Source organism: Gorilla gorilla, chromosome 1 (genome assembly GCF_029281585.2).
Source record: "Gorilla gorilla gorilla isolate KB3781 chromosome 1, NHGRI_mGorGor1-v2.1_pri, whole genome shotgun sequence".
In the NCBI taxonomy this organism is placed as follows: Eukaryota; Metazoa; Chordata; class Mammalia; order Primates; family Hominidae; genus Gorilla; species Gorilla gorilla.
In genome coordinates this window covers 107,157,874-107,178,733 of record NC_073224.2, presented here as the reverse complement: position 1 = coordinate 107,178,733, position 20,860 = coordinate 107,157,874, and the positions used below count along the sequence as shown (strand labels likewise).

General features: G+C 41.6%; 1 pseudogene across 1 annotated transcript; it reads left to right on the top strand.

Annotated features, from left to right (window-relative positions):
* The first annotated feature begins 230 nt into the window (after window positions 1–230).
* Window positions 231–19,354, top strand: LOC101148230 (neuroblastoma breakpoint family member 6-like protein; annotated as a pseudogene). Its single transcript, XR_010129786.1, has 8 exons — window positions 231–409; window positions 2,659–2,761; window positions 5,389–5,624; window positions 10,857–11,462; window positions 12,296–12,459; window positions 14,637–14,697; window positions 15,518–15,639; window positions 18,903–19,354. The product of XR_010129786.1 is annotated as a neuroblastoma breakpoint family member 6-like protein (transcript).
* The last annotated feature ends 1,506 nt before the right edge of the window (window positions 19,355–20,860 follow it).

The following is a 20,860-nucleotide window of genomic DNA, read 5'->3' as shown; positions in this document are numbered from 1 at the left end:
CTGCTTTCTTTTGACTTGTTTAAATCCTTCGTTTAATGTAAAGAAACTTTATTGAGGTATAATTTACATACTATAAAATTTACCCATTATAATTGTACAGTTCAATAATTTTTAGTAATTTACCCAAATAGTGCAACCATTACCATAATCCATGCATTTGTTTTTAATTTATTAATTGTCTGGGTTTATTCTCCCTAGGCTCTGATTGTACTTTCTCCACAAGCTTCAGCATGGCAGTATCTCTCACCACTTGTTTTGGTCCAAATGGCAGAAATGAGCATCCTGGAAACCAATCAGTACTTGCTCTCTGAACTGGAAAAGTGCAAAGAGAACTTCCAAGACCTCACAGAGAAATTCCTAACATCCAAAGCTACTGCCTACTCCCTGGCCAATCACCTGCAGAAATACAGTAGGTCCCATAGGGGCATGGACACCAAAGTGATAAATGATTGTCCATCTTTCCTCTGTGAAATGAAACACTGCAGACTTTATTCTCTATCAAAATTAATTTTATCCTAACTACACTCCCAGAAAGGTAGAAGTGGGCATTTTACTCTCAATTTGCCAAGGACAGAAAAACTGAGGCACAAAGGTGTAAAGTTTGCAGGGCGAGTGTAGTGAGGAATAGAGACTAAAACCTTGGTTTAGGCATGAAACTGTCTTTCCCCTCTCAGCAATGAACATCAGCTTCTACAAACATGTAACATCACTGTTGGTTAAAACATCTCAGGATTCGATTTAAACTTTTTTAAGAGCACCCATTTGCAAAGCACTGTGCCAACAGCACCAGGGATGAAAGAAGTAATAGTATACACTATCTGCCTTGAAGGAACTTAAAACTACCTATTCTCAACTGAGTCACAGATATGTGGAGATGCAAACTTCAATAGCAGACACGGAGAAAAATCTTTATGATACCTGGATCAAGATTCTCTTCCCACATAAGTTCAGATAAACCATTCCTCATGTTCTGGTTAGATTGAGGGTATTTCCAAAAAAAATCAGTGACTTTGTTACACCCTTTCTGTCTCTCTCTGAGTATCAACTTTACAGACAGCAAGCAACTGCAGGTGGATGTCCAGGATAAGAGCTATGAGACATATGGCCAAAATGAGAACAAGGCCAAGTGGAACACACCGCCGTTCTCAGTAGAAGGCCAGTCCAGGTTAGGGGCTGGCCCTTTCCTCTCCACAGTTGGCTCTCACATTTTTAAATCCACTGTAAAATCACAAACTGTTACTAATAGTCAGGGAAGGGAAGCTGTAATGACAAGGAAACATGGGAACAAGAGCATGAGAGGAACAGGGATATTAGAAGAGGATTCTGGTTAACATTGAAATTGAGTTTGCTTTCCAATTTCTACAATTATTTTTAAATAAATCATCGTGTGGGGGGTGGTTAAATTTGCTGTCTAACTTACCGTCATAGAAAAGTAAAGCCAAAAGCCCACTGATTAAAGAAGTGAAAAGATGAGCTTTGGTTTGTTGAAAAACTAGTTAAAAAAAAAACTTCATTCATTATAATTGTAGGAAAAATATTTCTCAAGCTAGAGAAGAAGAAAGATATTACCTAAGACCTTAGTATGCAGGTATTATTGTGCAGTGATTAAAGAGCATATACCCTAGGGCCAAATCTCCTGGATTCAAATCTAACTTATTGTCTCTGTGCCTCAGTTTTCTCATCTGTAATGGTAACAGAGTAGGAACTACCTCTTTGGATAGTGGTGATGATCATATGATGATAATTCTTAAAAACCTACTGCAACGGTACCATGACAAACACTGTGTGTTGGTTCTCCCTTTAAAACACTAGCATTTAAAACATTAGCATTTGGGCATATATCATTTGGATCTTTCTCCTCCATATACAGTTTTACACAGTTGTATACAGATAAATGTTTAAATCTTTGAAATATTTTCGAATTATTGAAACTCTTGAAACAGGAGAACCATCAGTCCTACAGTTCTTAGTATCTTCCTAAACACACAGGAAGTCATTATTTCATGCCCTTATGTTCATGTTTTACTTAAGAGGCTGTAAGGCTTGGTGAATTGGCCTTAAGATTTGAAGTCATGGCTGGGTGCAGTGGCTCACTTACTGTAATCCCAGCACTTTGGGAAGCCAAGGTGGGTGGATCATTTGAGATCAGGAGTTCGAGAGCAGCCTGGCCAATATGGTGAAGCCCTGTCTCTACTGAAAATACAAAAACTAGTAGGGTGTGGTGGGGCACACTTGTAATCTCAGCTACTTGGAAGGCTGAGGCAGGAGAATAACCCGGGAGTCAGAGGTTGCAGTGAGCTGAGATCGTGCCGCTGCATTCCAGCCTGGGGAACAAAGTGAGATTCCATCTCAAAAAAGAAAAAGAAAAGAAAAGAAAAAGATGTGGAGTCAGACCCCATGGGACGTGAATTCTGACCGCTGCATTCCAGTTGAATCATCTTGTCAAGTTACTTTATCGGCCTGTGGGCTTTTCTTTCCTCATCTGTAAAACAGGGAGTAGTTGAGAGACTGAGGAATAAAGATATGGAAATCCCAGTGTAAAGCCTGGTACCGGGGATACTTTTATCCTTGAGATAGACCCTGCCTCCTGCCCTGCAGGCAGTGACCACAGCAGCACATCCAGCCTTCCATGATGCAGGCATGTCTGTCTTTTCTCAGAGTGTGAAGAGTGCAAAGACCTTATAGAATCTGTGCTGGAGGAGGAGCTGCAGTTTCAGGAGAGAGAGCTGGCTGAATTGCTGAGGCCAGCTGCAAGGCTCCAGTAAGGAGGTACCTCTGTGGGAAGTGTATAAATACTGTTTGAAGTGGGGCAGCTCAGGCAGGTAGAACAAAGAGCAAATTTGTGCAAGGAGAAGGGCAGAAATGTATGAGGCAGGCACAGAACTAGACTAAGACACAATGAGGCTATGGTCTAGTTAGGTCTCTAGGGTTTTCCATTAAAGAGCATATTAGTAAAATGGAGACAGCTGCCTGCATTGGAATACTAGCAACGTGGCTTCTATTTGTGTGTCCTTGGTCAAATTTACTGCACTTTTCTGCATGTCATTAACCTAGGCTACCTCATTTATAAAACGGAAATACTGACAGTATCTACCTTAGAGGGTTATGAAGATTAAATGCACAATTGCAAGTAGTTAAAACCATCTCTAACACATATAAAACTCTGAACCAACTATTTTCTGTAATTCTATTTGTTCCCATTTATAGATGTGGTGATTGTCATTAACATTTCCTATAAGAGATATTTTCAAACTTTCCAAAGTGCCTTTCATGATAAGAAAGTTTCTCCTCCAAACTTTTTTAAAAAGTATTATACTAGGTGAAGTATTAACTGGTAGGGCTATTGGGTAGATAGATGATTGAGCAGCTGTTGTGTGGAAAATGAATTATTAATTCACTCAAGACCAGCATTGACTATCCTTGGAGGGTTTCAGACATAAGGTAGATTGTAGCATTTGAAACTTCTTTTAATCCTTTGTTGAAATGAAATCATAGGAGCTCAAATGTGTAAAACTCACCAAAGCAGAGATATTTGATTGAAGGAGGGATAGGTCTGGAGCCCCTGTTTCTCCCCAGTATGTGTCTTTACTTCCCCTGACACTGTCTAGTAACTCTATCTAATAGAGTTTGAAAGAGGACCTGCAGATAACTACTTAGAAGAATAGCAGGGAGAAAATTCAAGCATTAGATGGGGTAGATGACTGTAAATGTTCAGTCCAGCTCTGGGATTACATGGTTCTAAACATTAACTGAATAACTACTTGTATGCGTACATACTACCAGGTGCTGTGAGTTGGGTAATAGGTGGCACTGTCTTTAGACTCACAGAGCTCACACTCTACATTGGAACCCATGTGTATTAGTCCATTCTGACACTGCTATAAACATGTATCTGAGTCTGGGTGATTTATAAAGAAAAGAGGTTTAATCGGCTCATGGTTCTGTGGGCTGTACAGGCTTCTGCTTCTGGGCAGGCCTCAGGAAACACAATCATTGCAGAAGTCGAAGGGGAAGCAGGCATGGTCTTCACATGGCCAGAACAGGAGAGAGAGAGAGAGCAAAGAGGGAGGTGCTACACTTTCAAACAACCAGACCTCATGAGATCTCACTCACTACCACGAGAACAGGAAGGGGGAAGTCCACCCCCGTGATCCAGTCACTTTCCAGCAGGTCCCTCCCCCAACATTGGAGATTACAATCCAACATGAGGTTTGGGTGGGGACACAGAGCCAAACCATATCACCATGAGAAATATTTGAACAATAATTAGAAAACAATGAAATCCCACATAGAGTAATGAAATTACTACTCAGAACATTACTTTTTTTTTTTTTTTTGAGATGGAGTCTTACCCTGTTGCCCAGGCTAGAGTGCAGTGGTGTGATCTCAGCTCGCTGCAACCTCCACCTCCTAGGTTCAAGTGATCCTCCTAGGTCAGCCTCCCAAGGAGCTGAAAGTACAGGTGCACACCACCACACCAGCTAATTTTAGTATTTTTAGCAGAGATGGGGTTTCGCCATGTTGGCCAGGCTGCTCTCAAAACTCCTGACCTAGGGTGATCCGCCTGCCTTGGCCTCCCAAAGTGCTGGGATTACAGGCGTGAGCCACTGCACCTGGCCAGAACTTTAGTTTTAACTGCCTTCTTACTGATTATGGTCTACCTTTGTGCCATTCAAAAGAATACTGCCCTTCTTGACCTTTTCACTGATTTTTCTTTTTAACTTTCAATTAATACCAGAGATACCTGCCGAACACTTTTGAATCTGGCTTTTTTTTTCTGCCAGTTACTGCATAATGCTTGATGTTTATTGTATGAAAATGTACTTGGGCTAAAGTGGGGAACCAAAGGGGCATCTTTTTAAAGCAAAGTTAGTAAAATAACAGACAAACCCAAGGCTGTTTCTTCATTCCTTCTGCCACAGGCAAGTCACACAACTTGTACAAGAATTAATCTTGGGCCAGATGCAGTGGCTTATGCCTGTAGTCCCAGCACTTTGGGACACTGAGGTGCAAGAGTCATTTGAGGTCAGGGGTTCGAGACTAGCATGGCCAACATGGCAAAACCCCATCTCTACAAAAAATATATAAATTATCCTGGCATGGTGGTGGGCACCTGTAGTCCCAGCTACTTGGAAGGCTGAGGCAAGAGAATTGCTTGAACCTGGGAGGCGGAGGCAGAGGCGGAGGCTGCAGTGAGCCAAGATCTTGTCACTGCACTCCAGCCTGGGTGACAGAGTAAGACTCTGTCTCAAAAAAAAAAAAAAAGAAAAAAAAGAATTCAACTTGGGAGTACCTTACAGGGATTCTAAGAGATCTCTCCTCTGAAACTTCTATAACCTATTATTCACTACATTCCGTCTTACATTTTACTCTTCTTTCCCACCTTAGGATACATGATCCCTTAATTCAGGCTCAGGGTGAAGAACTGACCCACTTACGACAGAAGATACAGGAAGGGAGAGGTGTCTGCTACCTTTTCACCCAGCATGTGAAGAACACAGTCAAGTCTTTTGAGGGCCTTCTCAGGAACACTGGCATTGCCTACTACCAGAGACAGAGATTCTGTGAGCAAATGGTACAAGGAAGCCAGCTAACAGAGATCCTTGTCAGAAAACTTGCCACAGGTAAGTTGGCTACAGGCTCTGAAGACCCTTAGCTCCTCCCAAGTGCCCCAAAGTGGGGAGAAAAAATGCAAAGTTATCTCCATTGTAGATTTTATTTTAGTTTTGACTATGGTCCTTAATCTGTATTCTATTGTTTTCTCTTTAGAGCACTCAGGTAATCACTTTTCATATTCTTTCAAGAGTCCTGAGTTTTGTTTTTTATTTTGAGACAGAGTCTGCTCTCTAACCCGAGCTGGAGTGCAGTGACGCGATCTTGGCTGACTGCAGTCTGTGCCTCCTGGGCTTAAGCAGTCCTCCCACCTCAGCCTCCCAAGTAGCTGGGACTACAGGTGTGTGCCACCACACCTGGCTAATTTTCATATTTTTTGTAGAGACAGGGTTTCTCCATGTTGCCCAGGCTGGTCTTCAACTACTGAGCTCAAGTGATCCATCTGCTGTGGCCTCCCAAAGTGCTTGGATTACAGATATGAGCCACTGTGCCTGGCCTGAGAGTTCTTAGTTTCAATCAGTAAGAGAGATAGAGTATAGTGGATTACTTCATCTTGATGAGCATAAGAACTCACCTTCATTTCTGGAAGATATTTTCACTGGATGTAGGATTCTAGTTGACAGTTTGTGTTTTTAAAAAGTGTTTGAAAAGTGATATTCCACTGTCTTCTGGCTTACATTGTTTCCAACAAGAAGTCTGCCATAATTCTTATTTTTGTTCCTCTGTACATAATATGTCTTTTTTCTCTGGCTGCTTTTGAGATTTTCTGTTTATCACTGGTTTGAAGCAGTTTGATTAAGATAAGACCTTGTATAGTTTTATCTTTTAAGTATTGTTTTACTTTATTTAGTTTCTTGCATCTACATGTTTATAGTTCTCATCAAATTTGAATAATAATAACATATATAGACTTATCTATGGCATATACAGTATATTTGGCATATATATATCAAATATATATAATGTATATTCTATTCTTTCTCTCTGTCCTCTCCTTCAAAGACTCCAGTTATATTTGTATTAGCTGCTTTGAAATTTTACCACAGCTGACTAATGGTCTGTTCATTTTTGTTGTATCTTTTTTTTCTCTCTTTGTTTCTTTCTATTTCCATGTCTTAGAATTGATTAATCTTTCTTTAGCAGCATCTAATCTGCTGTTAATCCTATCCAGTGTATTTTCATCTCAAACTTTATTTTTCTTTTTTTTTTATTTTCCACTTTGTCATTGTGTGTTGTTTTTTGTTGTTTTTTTTTTTATTATACTTTAAGTTTTAGGGTACATGTGCACAATGTGCAGGTTAGTTACGTATGTATATATGTGCCGTGCTGGTGTGCTGCACCCACTAACACGTCATCTAGCATTAGATATATCTCCCAATATTATCCCTCCCCTCTCCCCCCACCCCACAACAGTCCCTAGAGTGTGATGTTCCCCTTCCTGTGTCCATGTGTTCTCATTGTTCAATTCCCACCTATGAGTGAGAATATGCAGTGTTTGGTTTTTTGTTCTTGCAATAGTTTACTGAGAATGATGATTTCCAATTTCATCCATGTCCCTACAAAGGACATGAACTCATCATTTTTTATGGCTGCATAGTATTCCATGGTGTATATGTGCCACATTTTCTTAATCCAGTCTATCATTGTTGGACATTTGGGTTGGTTCCAAGTCTTTGCTATTGTGAATAATGCTTCAATAAACATACGTGTGCATGTGTCTTTATAGCAGCATGATTTATAGTCCTTTGGGTATATACCCAGTAATGGGATGGCTGGGTCAAATGGTATTTCTAGTTCTAGATCCTTGAGGAATCGCCACACTGACTTCCACAATGGTTGAACTAGTTCACAGTCCCACCAACAGTGTAAAAGTGTTCCTATTTCTCCACATCCTCTCCAGCACCTGTTGTTTCCTGACTTTTTAATGATTGCCATTCTAACTGGTGTGAGATGGTATCTCATTTTGGTTTTGATTTGCATTTCTCTGATGGCCAGTGATGGGGAGCATTTTTTTCATGTGTTTTTTGGCTGCATAAATGTCTTCTTTTGAGAAGTGTCTGTTCATGTCCTTCGCCCCCTTTTTGATGGGGTTGTTTTTTTCTTGTAAATTTGTTTGAGTTCTTTGTAGATTCTGGATATTAGCCCTTTGTCAGATGAGTAGGTTGCGAAAATTTTCTCCCATTCTGTAGGTTGCCTGTTCACTCTGATGGTAGTTTCCTTTGCTGTGCAGAAGTTCTTCAGTTTAATTAGATCCCATTTGTCAACTTTGGCTTTTGCTGCCATTGCTTTTGGTGATTTAGACATGAAGTCCTTGCCCATGCCTATGTCCTGAATGGTAATGTCTAGGTTTTCTTCTAGGGTTTTTATGGTTTTAGGTCTAACGTTTAAGTCTTTAATCCATCTTGAATTGATTTTTGTATAAGGTGTAAGGAAGGGATCCAGTTTCAGCTTTCTACATATGGCTAGCCAATTTTCCCAGCACCATTTATTAAATAGGGAATCCTTTCCCCATTGCTTGTTTTTCTCAGCTTTGTCAAAGACCAGATAGTTGTCGATATGCGGCGTTATTTCTGAGGGCTCTGTTCTACTCCATTGATCTATATCTCTGTTTTGGTACCAGTACCATGCTGTTTTGGTTACTGTAGCCTTGTAGTATAGTTTGAAGTCAGGTAGTGTGATGCCTCCAGCTTTGTTCTTTTGGCTTAGGATTGACTTGGTGATGCGGGCTCTTTTTTGGTTTCATATGAACTTTAAAGTAGTTTTTTCCAATTCTGTGAAGAAAGTCATTGGTAGCTTGGTGGGGATGGCATTGAATCTGTAAATTACCTTGAGCAGTATGGCCATTTTCACGATATTGATTCTTCCTACCCATGAGCATGGAATGTTCTTCCATTTGTTTGTATCCTCTTTTATTTCATTGAGCAGTGGTTTGTAGTTCTCCTTGAAGAGGTCCTTCACATCCCTTGTAAGTTGGATTCAAACTTTATTTTTCATCTAAATTTAATTTATATCTTTTTTTAAGGTCTTCTATGTAACTCTTCATCATTTCATATTTTGCTCTAGCTTCTTTATTTTATTTTATTCTATTTTTTGAGACAGGGTCTCACTCTGTTGCCCAGGCTGAAGTGCAGTGGTGAGATTTTGGCTCACTGCAACCTTCACCTCCTGGGTTCAAGTGATTCCTATGCCTCCTGTGCCTCAGCCTCCCGAGTAGCTGGGGTTACAGGCACATGCCTCCACACCCAGCTAATTTTCATATTTTTCAGAGAGACGGGGTTTCACCACATTGGCCAGGCTGATCTCAAACTCCTGACCTCGGGTGACCCACCCGCCTTGGCCTCGCAAAGTGCTGGGATTACAAGCAAGAGCCACCACACCAGCCTAGCTTCTTTAATAAAGGAATATAGTTATATTTGTTTCAATGTGCTTGTCTACAGATTCTGTCATCTGTGTCCTTTTTATTGTTTTTTAATTCTCACCTGATGTGTCCTTTCTAAAGTCAGTTTAAGTAGATTGATTTTTTTCCCACTTCTTATCATGGATTGTAGTTTTCTGTCTGTCTGCATTCCTAACATTATTTGATTTGGGGTTAGACATTGCAAATTGTAACTTATTGAGTGCTGGATGTTTTTGCATTTTGTGTTAAAATTCTTTTAGCTTTGTTTTGGTATACAATAAAGTTACTTAAAAACAATTTTCATCTTTTCAAGCTGGCTTTTAAATTTTTTTAGGCAGGATAAGAGCAGCTATTAGTCAACTGCTATCTTTTTCCCACTGTGGAGGCAAAATGACTTTTAAGAAAATAGACCTTATTTTTTAGAGTAGTTTCAGATTCACAGCAAAATTGAGCAGGAAGTACAGAAAGTTCCCATATACCCCCTGCCTGCACACATGCATAGCCTCCTAGACTATCAACATCTCTCTCCAGAATGGCACATGTGTTACAGTTGATGAACTTACAATGACATGTCATTATCACACAAAGTCCATAGTTTACATTGGGGGCAATAATCTTTTGAAGATTCTAAGTCAGTGATCTCCCACAGATTTGGCACCAGGGACTGGTTGCATGAAAGACAATTTTTCCACAGACAAGGTGGGGGTAGGGTGGTAGGGATTGGGAATTGGGTGGTTTCAGTATGAAACTGTTCCACCTCAGATCATCAGGCACTAGTTAGAGTCTCATAAGGAGCATGCAACCTAGATCCCTGGCATGTACAGTTCACAATAGGGTTTGTGCTCCAGTGCTAATCTAATGTCATCGCTGATCTGACAGAAGGCTGAGCACAGGTGGTAATGCTTTCTCACTGGCTGCTCCCCTTCTGCTGTGCGGTCCCATTCCTGACAGGCCATGGACAAGTGCTGGGGGTTGGCGGCTCCTGTTCTAACCAATGCTCCCTCTATTAAAAGGGATTTTCACTCTAGCTGATGGAAACACCAAGTGTTGCAAGCTATGTGTGAGCTACAGAGATTATTCCTTTTGGGAAGTTCTTTGCCCTGCTTTGCATAATTTCTTCAAATACATGTACTAATCAGTACTTAGCTGAAGATTGAAGACAGATATCCAAGGCATTCTATCTGTGCAGCAACCTATTCTCTAGTCTGTCCTGTGATGTCTAGCCACCCTGACTTCTTCAAACTTACTACCAGGCTCTGCCTGGGTCCTCCCTCCCTGCTCTACAGTTGACAATCTCAGGCAGCAAACTGGAGCAATCATAGGGCTCACCTCTTTTATTTATTATAGTACTGCACTATATCCAATGTTGAAGCTAGAGTTTAAAATACTTTTTCCAGTTTCTCAGTTGTTTAAGGTGGAGGAAAAATCAGGTCCCCATTACTCCAAATTGGCCAGAAGCAGAAGTCTCCATTCCATCTTTGTGGTCAGAAAGAAGAGTATGACAAAAGGCAGCTTGTTAGAATGGGAAGACCCATGGGCTAAGAATCAGTATTACCTAGGCTCTAGTCTCAGCACTGTATTTACCAACTTTGTGCAAGTGATTGATCCTTCTTCAATTTCTGTTTCTTCATTTGTAAAGTGGGTCAAATCATAATTCCACGACTGCTGTACAGATCAGTTGAAGTAGTATCTTAATGTTCATGAGCGTATTTCTCTTTCAGGGTTATTTATTTATTTATTTTTGGGTCCCAATAAACTGTCCAAATCTTTTGGGGTTAGTTCAGGCACTGTATATAGTAGAAGCTGGTGTTAGAAAAGTTGACTTATACTGGAATATTTTTCACAGAATCAACCCCAATGCTCACTAACAAACTGAGAAGAAAGAAAAAAGAATTACCCCCAAGAACATCTGAGGAAGCACAACAGGGACAGACTTGAAGGCACCTGGGCAGTCCTCTGGTTTTGGAGTAGAGGTAGGACAGGGCTATTTGTCCTCTCAGAGACTGGAGCAGGTTCTGTGTGTGAGTAGCAATGGGACAAACAGTCATGGTCTGGCAACCAGACTGTGGCAGGAAGGAAGGTTACAACTGGAGAAGTCCAAAGGGCAGCCAGGCAAGTATTCTTTGAGCTGGGGAACAAAAGACATTTTAAACTTTTTGCTCTGCTTCAGGCAGCTGACGTCATGGTGATGATTCACCACATCAGGAACACCCTGTCCAGTGGGCTCAGGCAAGCCTGCCAGGCCACTTCTCTAAAGACACAACCTGAGGCCTCCTGCAATAATTCTCACAGAGCATTCTGAACACACATGTAAAGTGTTATGTCCCTGATCATATAGGGCCCATGTGTGCAATGTGTGAAATGGGACCTGCCTAATTTCTGACTAGCTCTTTCTAATTTTGGTTTGCAGAAAATCACAATGGTAAGAAAAATGAAGACAGGCAAAAGCCAGGTAACTCTAAATGATGAAGGGGCTGATAATGGACTGACCAAATCTAGAGAGAATTCCAGGAGCAAGGACTCAAGAGGTTAAAGGTCCCAGATCTAGAAAAAGCAGAAACTGCTGATTGTTCCTTTTTTTGTTGACTGATTATACAATGTGTCCTTTTAAAAATGGTTCTCTGTTCTCTTTGCAGTTCTTCTATTGGTTCCTAGTTCCTACTAATTTCTCACACTTAGTTAACTAGTCAGTCTTACCAAAAAGTAAACTAACCAGGGATCCCTGGTTTCTGTATCTTTAAAACCTATAGGGTTACAAACCAAAGTGAGATACCTATCTGGTTTCTGCACAGTTGTCCTGAATTATGTTGGCAGATATTTTATAGCCAGAAATTTACCTTGAAAAATAAACTGAAACCATACCAAGTATTTAGAGCTAGGGGTCTAAAATCTGCAAAAGCCCTGGGAGGTTGCGTTGTCTCAAGAGCCAGTATTCAGTGGACCACTCCACATCGTATTAAATAAAATTTGAACACAGCATTTTGAAGCCAACAGTATGGGTCACTGTGTGTCCTGTGTGCCCTGAGCGTATTGTAGAGTATTTGTTGAGTCTGCTGCCTTATCTGTGTGTTATGAGGTCAATGCACTGATCACTTGCTGTTTTCACTTCTATACTAAATCTAGGCACACCCTACTCCCAGTCAAAAGTGGACTGTATACTTCCTCTTTGATATGATGGTCCCTTTGGTTTTGGTGCCTCTTCCATGAGCTTCAGATCAGAACTAGCTATGAAGCTGTGGTTCCAGGCTACCTTGGTTTAATCCCTTGTCTTGCCTACTCCACCAGGCTCAGGAGGGAAGTCCAGGAGGAAGAAATGGATGAAGTCCTGGAGGACTCATTAGATGAACAGTATTTGACCCATTCCAGCCGCCATGACTCCCACCAGCTTCCCAGCAGCAATGCCTTCCTCTCTGATGCACAGGAAGACCCCTCGGCTGTGGATATAGGCAGTAAGTGCTCCTTTGATAAGAAAAATAAAGCTCCATCAATCTCTCAGTAGCTCCTACATTCTACACGCTCACCACCTCTGTCTAAACTGAGGGATGTTATTCTCTGCAGGCAGGCCCTAAACATTCACTTTAAAAAAGTGATTAGGCTGAACACAGCTCTGGGAGCAACTCTCAAGTACAGGTCCCTGGTGGGTCAGGTAATTTGCTCTGTTCCTGTCCTCACCTCAGTCTCTCTGGTCCAGCCCGGCATCTGCAAGCCGGTATACTCAAAGCTGGCCAGAATGGAGAGAGTGAAGAGATTATGGCAGACTCTCTGCCACTACTGCCGCGCATGTACAAATCTGTTTTAAGAGATCTTCTTCTTTAAAATGGGACATCTCATCTTTCCTGAAATACCTATATTTTTTGAGACAGGGTCTCTTGTTCTGTCACCCAGGCCAGAGTGCAGTGGCATGATCTCGGCTCACCACAACCTAAAACCCAGGGTCAAATGACCCTCCCACCTCAGCCTCCTGAGTAGCTGAGACCACAGATGCATGCCACTACTCCTGGCTATTTTTTTTTGCCTTTTTGGTAGAGATGGATTCTTGCCTTCTTGCCCAGGCTGGCCTCAAACTCCTGAGCTCAAGCAATTCACCCACCCCTGCCTCCCAAAGTGCTGGGATTACAGATGTGAGCCACCACACCCAGCCTTCCTGAAATATTCTTGATAATTATAGTTCCTGAACAGTTTTCCCAAGCTGTTCTAGCCATCCCAAGAATGTTGGCAGGCTTGTCCATATGTTTGGAGGTGCAATTATAATGGTTCCTGGGTTTCAAGCTCCAGTCTCCATCTCCCCTCAGGTGCTTGCTTTCCCATAAGGTTCCATCTGACTACTGGAATATCAGGGGATTTCCATAAAGACAAGACTTTGATCTTGGCAACCCTTTGGTAAATAGCCAGGGTTCTCAATCTTTGTGCAGCACCAAGGTATTTTTAAGATGTCTGTTAGTTTAGTCTCAGTGTTGTAATTCCATCTAAATAAACAATGAGGCTATCTGCTGGAGAAAAGGCTAAATCTAAGAGCAATGCCACCTGCATGCCCTCTTCCCAGAATAACTCCACGCTAGCCATTGGAGCTTCATTAGGTATATAAGAGCCCTTTGGGTTGGTAGCCTCTCTGGTGTGCCTATAGATTAAAACCTTGACCTATATCTCCTCTCCCTTACTTGAATGTTTGACTTTACTTTGGGGGCAAAAGTTTGGAGTGTTAGGAGACTATATGCTTTATATACTCTTCTATGCAATAAAAAGAGATTATATTAATTCACTCATTGAGCTTTCATAGTAATATAAACCATATTAGGCTTGTCATTCTGTCAGTGATGGGTGTAAGTTTGTGGCTTTAATTAGTCATTCCATCTTCTGACAAAGGCATCCTTATTTATCTTTCCAATTTCACAATAAGGTGCAGAAGAAGGTCTTTACCATCTGTTAAAGATGTTCAGGGCTGGGCACGGTGGCTCACACCTATAATCCCAGCCCTTTGGGAGGCCTAGGTGGGTGGATCACTTGAGGTCAGGAGCTCAAGACCAGCCCGGCCAACGTGCTGAAACCCCGTCTCTACTAAAAATGCAAAAATTAGCCAAGCATAGTGGTGCACGCCTGTAGTCTCAGCCACTTGGGAGGCTGAGGCATGAGAATCCTTTGAACCTGGGAGACGGAGGTTGCACTGAGCCAAGATGGTGCCTCTGCACTCCAGCTTGGGCGACAGAATGAGACTCTGTCAAAAAACAACAACAAAAACAAAATATGTTCAGAAGAGATATTTTGTAGAGAGGAAGATATTCCCTAGTACCTATAAGTCATCTCAAGGAGGTTGTCATACCTTTCCTAGTGCTAGAAAAGCCCTACTCAGAGACCTTCAGTGTTTTCCCACCTCCTGTCAACCTGCCTTATACTTCCCATATCTCCATGTGGGAGGCATCCCTGTGGAGTTTGCTTAGCACTTGGCCATGCTTTGTTTGAAACCTTAAAAGCTCTTAAAGAAAGTTGCCTTATGTTCCCTGATGAGAAGATGAAGTTGGCAAAAGAATGCTGAAAGGCAGGGATCTTGATGAGAGGCCCCTGACTATCCCTTTAGTGATCAGCATCTTCACTTCCCATCTCATTCCATGTCCTGGTGGAATGGCTGCAGAAGATGAGATCCAGAGCCAGTGGCAGCACCTGAAGGAGACCCTTTTCATCAACAACTGCCTGTAAGAAAAGCTTGACCATCATCACAGCAGCTTTGACGAAGAAAATGGTGGGAGAGGCCCAAGTCAGCCTGCTTCTGGCAATATGTATTTTTCTAAAGGCGTGTGACTGGGGCAGAGTTTTATAGATTTCAAGCACTTTGACATACTTTACTTCACTTATTCATTACAAATGTCCCAGCTAGAGAGGTAGGGCAGCTACTGTCATTCCTATTTATAGGTAAATAAATAGCTTAAAGATTTGCCTTCTTCTTAGAGGTATCTACCTCTAAAATCATTCTTGTGATTCCTAGGCTGTCTTCTGTCTTCTGTCGTACACTGCCTGCTGTCTCTCTGCTTCTTATGTGATTGGCATTCAGTAGAACCCAGGTTTCTGAGCACCTCATGTAGCAGAATGAGAGTCTCCTCTGCTGCCCTCCTCATCAGCTTCCCTTATGTCTTGGTGACTCTTCATTCTACCACCCCAAGGTGGTTCTCTCCAACCCCCCTCCTCTTAGATTGTTCTCACACAGAGGCCATCATTTCACAACATTGTGCTGGGCCAGAAGAACTGTAACCAGGTCCCTTCCCACACCAAAGCAGCAACTATTTTGGAAAAGCTTCCTTCATATTGCAGCCATTGGACATGAAAATACATGTGATGTGCTGGCATTTGTTGAGAATCATGTGAAAATTAAGCTTCTACCCCATCACACTAACGTTCCAGCCCTCCACAGTTTTCTCCCTAGGCTAAGATAGAGAGGAAGAACATGAAATGTGCAGAAAGCATTCTCTTAAGCAAACGTGTATAACTTGCCTAAATTGTAATTATTTCCTGGAACAGGATGCACCTCTAACCTCTACAGGCAAATCATAGATTCCATTGCCCAGCTGTATAATGAAAACAGAGTTCTCAGAGAAGAATACTGGAGACTCCTCCGACTTGCCTGAATCAAATTTCCAGAGGTAAGTGGTGAAAGGCCACAATATGAAGTCACTCTCAGATGGGTCCCTTCTCTTGCCACACTCCACTGTAGAAATAAAAGAGGAAGGGGAGGCCAGAGCTGCTCAAAACCTTATAACCCACAATTCTCATAGTTATTCTCAACTTAGAAAGGGCTGCTTTCTAGACACACCCCCTCTACGCCCCCAGACTGCCAGGCTCCAGGAATAAGTAGCTCTAAGAAATACAGTATTTCGGTGCGCGCCACACTCCACTATTGCAAATTGGAGAAGAGAAGGACAAACTTAAAAGGTGAAAAGATTTAACAGAACAACAGGGTGAAACCCCGTCTCTAATAAAAATACAAAACTTAGCTGGGCATGGTAGCACATGCCTGTAGTCCCAGCTACTCAGGAGGCTGAGGCAGGAGAATCATTTCAACCCAGGAGGCAGACGTTGCAGCAAGTCAAGATTGCACCACTGCATTCTAGCCTGAGTGACAGAGCATGACTCCATCTCAAAAAAAAAAAGAAAAAGAAAAAAAAGAAAAGAAAGACAGAAAATATTTAAGAGAACAATTATTTTAATTGAATACATTTTGTCAAGATTAAATCAACTTTCCCCTAGAATACTGAAAGAATAAGCAATCATAATTTAGATTCTAAGTTACTGGTCTTTGAGAAAGTGTGAAAACCAAAAAGATGCCATGAGCCAAAAAAGAGCAAAAGTCCTAATTTTCAAACTGATGAAAATAAAGTACTAAACAATTGAAATCATCATAGTTCATCTTGGTCCTTGGCAAAATACAAATTTATTGATTGAAATTATAATATCCTAGCTACCTTATTATGCCTAGCTCTTACCACTGAGGAGAAAAACCAAACGCAAACAAAAGTATGTTCAAATTGGCAAAAATGTTTACAAACCTGCAAAATCTCTTCAGCCTATCCCTTAAACTCCAGACCTGGCATTTACTAAGCTCTGCTGTGTACAATACCCACCTTAATATCCATTCTTGCACAAGTTCTGTTAGGTATACGCCAAAATCACATGGGATTTTTTTTTTTTTACCCTCTCATGCGTATGTTTTCTTTTGCTTCCAAAGACCCTTTTGAGTAAGGACTGTCCTCAGACTACTGGAGTCACTTAGTCACAAGCTTGCCTGAGGCTCAGAGCTGGCAATACCTGGCAGTTTATGTCAATCCCACATGCAACCTTGCCTGCAAAGTATTTACCCATGATTGACAGGTGCAGGTGTATGAAAGTCCAGCTCCTTGACTTGAGGGGTGCCTTTGTGGTGAATTAGCTTTGGGAAAAGGGAATCCAGAGGCCAACTTTGTAAAAATCCAGATAGGTAAATGGAAAGAAATCTTTGCCTTGGAAGTCCAATTGAGAAAGATAGTGATTTACTTCGGACTGTGAAAAGAGAGACTAAAATCTTTACTTTCTCATGGGAAAGAAGCCTATGGTGAAAGAGAAACAAAGAAAATGGTGGTAAATAGGGTGGGTCTACTCAGCGGCTTTAAACCATTCTGTCATATTATAAAGCCTGGTGAGGTTTTAACTAACACAAGTGCCTGGACTCTACACATAGAGATTCTGATTTAAATGCTTCCAGGTGGGTGGAAGACACTAGTAGTCTTAAAAAGCTCCCAAGTAATTTTAACATGTGGCTAAAGATGAAAAGGACCATCTATCTACTAGAATGTCAAGTCGCCAGCATAGAAGTGTCCCAAATGTGCAGCTACCTCATAGAAAAGGCTTAACCCCACCCACTGATGGAATTTGCCTTCCTCTCTCCATGGTCTTGGTTGCATAGCATGGAAAAAAAGAGAAGAGAAAAAGAGGCAGATGGATAGATTGAACCAATAATTTGCCTATGTGGAGCAGTTTCTCAAACTTTTCTGACCCCAAGATGCAGTGAGAAATACACAATTCTTTGTGATCAGTTTTTAAAAAATCTTTTATGATGTGTAATCCACCCTTCCTAGTATTTAAATAAAGCCTGTAGTAGTAAGCAGTCCACTATATTGATTTCACAACCCATAAGTTGTTCAGAATTGCAATTAAAAAATTTTTACTTTTGGCCAGGCGTGGTGGCTCGCACCTGTAATCCCAGCACTTTGGGAGGATCACCTGAGGTCAGGAGTTTGAGACCAGCCAGACCAACATGGAGGAACCCTGTCTCTACTAAAAATAAAAAAATTTTTTTTTTTTTAAATTAGCTGGGCGTGGTGGTGCCTGCCTGTAATCACAGCTACTTGGGAGGCTGAGGCAGGAGAATTGCTTGAACCCTGGGGGTGGAGGTTGTGGTGAGCCAAGATTGTACCATTGCACTCCAGCCTGGGCAACAAGAGCAAAACTGTCTCAAAAAAAGAAAGAAAGAAAGAAAAAGACAAAGAAAGAAAGAAAGAAAAAGACAAAGAAAGAAAGAAAATTTTTTTCACTTTTGCTCAGCCTTTTTATCAAGCAAAATCCCAAAAGAACATTTACTGTAAAAGAATATTGACTATAAACATCTTTCTGTGAATCCTTATTTCTGTCCCAGCCACCATGACCCAATAATCTCTAAAGCCTGTTAGTGTTCTCCAGATTGAAGCCTTCCTTCTAACTGCTCCTAAACTCTGTGATGTACTGGAAAAGGTTTGAGGCCTTGATTCTCATCCCAGGTTTTTCACCTACAGATCATATGGCCTTAGACTCTTGACACCATTTTCTCCTTATGGCCAAAGATGGAACTGTACTTGGGTGGTATCTGAGCACCCTGTTGGCTTTGACATTCTAGGGCTCTTCCCCTGGCACCACTCTCTTATTTAAAAGGAATAGGATGTGGACTTAGGAGGGTTATTTCTCTGCACACTATCCTCTCTTTCTTATGACAAGCTATTCTGAATGTGCACATTTGAGGCTAAGCAAATCCCTTCCTGGGAGGTGTGAAAGACCTTTATTTCTCTCCAGAGGAGTATTATGGAGGTGGTAGAGACCTAGCTAACTCATCTGCAGCGGATTTGAGCAAGGCTTTTAGAATCATAAGGTGGCTGGGGTCCTGTGTCCTACACCACTGGTCAGCTAGTTCATTTCAGGAGACTTTCTTTTCAATCTATTATTACTATCTTCTTTTAGACTGTAGTTCACTACCAGAGATTATCCACTTAGCTGCACCCAGTTTGCACCTGGCCTGTATCACCACTTAGCTCTCACTCTAGCCTCAGTTAGGTATCAGCAAGACCTCACCAAAGATTATTGTTTCATTGTATGCGTGTGTGTGTGTTTTTGTTTGTTTCAGGTAACAACTAATGTTGGAACTACGGAAAGTTCTTCTCTACTTTTAACAAAGCTTAGTCACAAACAGTTCCCCAGTTGATGAGAAAAACTAAAACAACAGAACAATTGAAAGTCCAAATCTGAAAGCTCCATCTCTGAGAAGCAAATTTTATAGCCACTCCAGATTTGTATTCCAAATGGATAGTTTGATTGTAGAAATCACATCCCTTCAGTCTGAAAATGTGATAACTGCCCAAGAGACAGTGATGCCTAGATCCGTAAATAATCCCCTTTCCCCCAACCTATATATAACTGGAGTCAACAGCAGCTAGAGGAAAATGGCAAGGACTTGGAATCAAGATTAAGTTAGAATAACACTGCTGTAGACTGTTTATCAGCTCTTCAGCATATGTCCATTTTCCTTGAAGGATGAGCCTTTAGAAACCTCTGACAATAAAGTTTATTTTACACACATTCTCTTGCTTATGATTTTTTTGTACAAATCACAATTATAAAACTTTCTTGCTCCAGCTAAAAGCAGGAAACTCAGTCACACATGTGTTCACTACATGTATACCACAGAATGATAGCAGCCAGTCTGACTGCATCACTTGATTCCAAAATTAAATGTTAGCACTCAGTAGTGAAACTACATGTATCTCCAACTCTGGAAGCCCCAGGCAAGATACTCCTGTTTCCTGCAGGGAAACAGATCTATAAGCAGGGCAGCAGTCTCACACATGTACATTCCTGGGAAACCCAAGGAAACAATGATAGTGATGCAGGGCAGGCGAGCCCCAAAACTGGTTTGTAGCCTGGGAAATTTCTCCCAGACTGTAGTTTCCTTGGCTTTGCCAAGGAAAGAATTCAAGGGCAAGCCGCTGGTGAGAGAAAGCAACTTTTATTGAACTGGTGCTGCTTTTTGCAGAGCAGGGCTAACCCATAGGCAGTGTGCCCAGAGTTGGTGCCTGTGGGCTGCTAGCTAGTTGTATTTAGACCCACTTTTAATTACATGCCAATTAAGAGGTAGGTTATTCAGAACTTTCTGGAAAAGGGGCAGGGAGTTTCCAGAACCATATAAAGTAACTTCCAGGCCATTGCCAAGGTGTGTTGCCATGACATTTGTAAACTGGCCATGGTCCCAGTGGTAGTGTCTTTATGCTCATAAGCAGTGAGAGCAACTAGAGGTCACTTTCATCATCATCTGCTGGTTTCAGCAGGCTTCTTCACTGCACCCTGTTTTGACCAGATCCTGCTCTGTTCAATGGGGTTGTGACTGGAAAATAAGTCCTTCTGGTCTCCTACCTCATTTCCCCATCAGAGATTATATACTCCTCCTTAATCTTAAGGGGCTTGCAGAAGGGTGGAGGTTCATCTTCTGTAACTGCTTCCTGCTGATGTTATGGGCATAGACTCTGCCTAGCATTGGAGAAGTAAAATCTCTGGATACCTGTTCTAAATGACCCAAAGGCAGGATGTCTTTATTTTCTGGGTCAGAAGAGGGGATGGGTTGAAAGCCTTGTGCCAGCATCATCTTTACATGGAATTATTGTAATCTAGAAGACACAAACTTTACAAGGAGGTTAAACAAGCAAGGACCAAAGATTAGTAATAGCAAGATATATGTTAAAGGTCCTAGGAAGGGTAAAAACCAAGTGTCTGCTGGTAGAGATTCCTTTATTGAATTCCATCAGCAGGGCAAAGCGGTAAGGGAGAAAACATTATAATTAGGAGTAAGAGAAAAACTTTCATGCTCATCCACAGCATCATGTTATTAATATTTATCTGTTCATTTGCAAAACAATAGCTTTTTTCTGGGAGTTTGCAAGTATAGGTCATGGCATCTTCCTCTGACATCTGTGAGGACTCTTAAGAATCTTTGAGGCTGGGCACGGTGGCTCATGCCTGTAATCCCAGCACTTTGGGAGGCTGAGGCAGGCATTTCACAAGGTCAGGAGTTCAAGACCAGCCTGGCCAACA